The sequence below is a fragment of the Salvelinus sp. IW2-2015 genome, linkage group LG33 (assembly GCF_002910315.2).
Source record: "Salvelinus sp. IW2-2015 linkage group LG33, ASM291031v2, whole genome shotgun sequence".
Lineage (NCBI taxonomy): Eukaryota > Metazoa > Chordata > Actinopteri > Salmoniformes > Salmonidae > Salvelinus > Salvelinus sp. IW2-2015.
The window spans coordinates 36,701,707-36,704,242 of NC_036872.1; the positions used below are offsets into that span (position 1 = coordinate 36,701,707).

The 2,536-nt window shown below is 37.8% G+C and overlaps 1 protein-coding gene and 1 long non-coding RNA gene across 2 annotated transcripts in view; both read right to left on the reverse strand.

The window, feature by feature from the left end:
- Nucleotides 1–1,539, reverse strand: LOC139023586 (uncharacterized). Its single transcript, XR_011474730.1, has 3 exons — nucleotides 1,503–1,539; nucleotides 1,142–1,248; nucleotides 1–35 (listed from the first exon to the last, which is right to left on the reverse strand). It is a non-coding gene; the product is annotated as an uncharacterized lncRNA (long non-coding RNA).
- LOC111957589 (kinase suppressor of Ras 2) overlaps nucleotides 1–2,536 on the reverse strand; it is a 134,954-nt gene that overhangs the window by 39,244 nt on the left and 93,174 nt on the right. The window lies entirely within an intron of this gene.

Sequence of the window (2,536 nt, forward strand, 5' to 3'; positions counted from 1 at the left end):
CTGGAGTCTGGCTGGTACGGGACAGGTATGTGATCCTGAGAACAGAAAGAGATAGGGAGAGAGGGAGAGAGAGAGGGAGAAAGAGAGTGAGAGTGAGAGAGAAAGATAGAGGGAGAAATAGGGAGAGAAAGGGAGAGAGAGGGAGAGTGAGGGGGGTAAAGAGAGAGATACAGAGAGAGATAGAGGGTGAGAGGGAGAGAGGGTTGAAAGAGATAAGAAGAGAGATACAGAGAGATACATAATTAAATAGACCAGTATTATAGTTTATCTCTATGGCCATTAGCAGGTGGAACTAGTATATTTCCAGACTCTTCGTCATTCACAAGATACCACCTGACAACGCACCTGTTGTCTAATGGTGTTGTTATGATGAGGGTCCATAGAGATACTAGAGAGATATGTGCTCTTGGAGCTAAAAGCTCTTTTACGTGGTAGGGTAGAAATGAGTGGCCTTGGTTGACCTCTCTCATTATGGAGCGTTGCTGTGTGTGTTGTTGACTTATAGCTGCTAATACTATGTTCATTTCCTGGTTGTATTGGGGAAGTCGTACAGAGTGAGGGAGTGAAGAAACTCTGGTCTCAAACTACACTAGTAACGGTCATAGTGAATTAGTAGATGTCCATTAAAAGTATCTCATTAAAAAAAAGGCAAAACTAATGACAGGACACAGTGAGGTAAAACGCTGAACTGTAAGGGCCACAAAATGTTGCCTGAAATGTATCAGGGCAGTAAAATGCCCCTGATGAAGTTATGATGAGGGTGTAGAGGTTTTCAGTTCTGTTCCCAAACAGTGTTTGAAGAACTGTAAAGTATACATCTGTTGGCTACTGTTTGAAGTGTGAAAATGAATTAGTACAACAACAACAAAACATCCAATAGGCGGATTAATCCAGTACTGCTAGTCCGTCTGAGAGACTGAGATTCACAGCATTTCAAACAGAAAGAAAGAACAGATGGACTTTTGATAAGACAAACCTCAGATGTGGAGCCCAGAGCAGTGTGTGTGTGTGTGTGTGTGTGTGTGTGTGTGTGTGTGTGTGTGTGTGTGTGTGTGTGTGTGTGTGTGTGTGTGTGTGTGTGTACGGTGTGTACGGTGTGTACGGTGTGTACGGTGTGTACGGTGTGTACGGTGGTTCCTACCTTGTTGATTTTGCTGGTTTTGGGCAGCGTCTGACTGATGGTCAGGTCTGTGTACCTGAGGGGGTTGTTGATGTCACATGGTACCGATTCAGTCCGAACCAAACGAGCTGGTAGAGACAGAATCAGACGTAAACAGCAGAACACCGAGTGAGGTCTTTGAGCAGATGTGATATGGCTGTCCATTAGAGAAAGTCTTTATCTACTCAAATTTCTAAATGTGTTAAATGGAAGATGGTCCCTTGTTACTATCACAAGGGAACACTTAAGAACACCGTAAGATAGCTGGCCAACTTCAAATAGCAGAGACTTCAGAAAGGTTCTGTCGTTAAAAAAAGAAAGGTTGATAAATTGATTGTTTTACCTTGATTTCCTTGGTGATCTGTCGCACCAGTTGGGAGAAAAACAGAGACGTGTAAAGAACATACAGTAAAAACCAACTTCAGATGACAGAGAACCTTGTAAAGAAATACTTCCATAACTAAAGCACTATGGCAGAGAATGAGTATTATTTTAAAGTAATACTTCTATAACTAAAGCACTATGGCAGAGAATGAGTATTATTTTAAAGTGGTTGTGTTATGGAAGTATTGCTTTTAAAATTAATACTTCATTCTCTGCCATAGTGCTAGTATAGATAGTATTACCTTTAAAAGAATACTCCATTCTTTTGCTATATTCTCTGCTATAGTGGTTTTGTTATAGAAGTGATTTCTTTCTTTAAAAAAATAACTCATTCTCTGTTATTGTGCTCTTAGTTATAGAAGTATTACTTTAAAAATAATACTTGCTCTGCTAGATAGTGGTTTTGTTATGGAAGTATTTCTTTTAAAATAATACTCTTCTCTGCCATATTGTTAGTTAGAGAAAGTATTTACTTTAAAATAATACTCATTCTCTGCCATAGTGCTTTAGTTATAGAAGTATACTTTAAAAGAATACTCATTCCTGCTATATTCTCTGCCTATTAGTGGTTTTGTTATGAAGTATTTCTTGTAAAATAATAACTCATTCTCTGCCATAGTGCTTAGTATAGAAGTATTACTTTAAAATAATACTCATTCTCTGCCATAGTGCTTTAGTATAGAAGTATTACTTTAAAAATAAATACTCATTATCTGCCATCTAGTGCTTTAGTTTATAGAAGTATTACTTTAAAATAAACTCCATTCTCTGCCATAGTGCTGTATTATAGAAGTATTACTAAAAAATACTCATTATCTGCCATAGTGCCCTTTAGTTATAGAAGTATGTTACTTTAAAATAATACTCTTCGCTGCCCATAGTGCTTGTAGTTATAGGAAGTATTACTTTAAAAATAATACTCATTTCTCTGCCCATTAGTTGCTTTAGTTATGGAAGTATTTCTTGACAAGGTTCGCTGCCATCTTGAAGTTG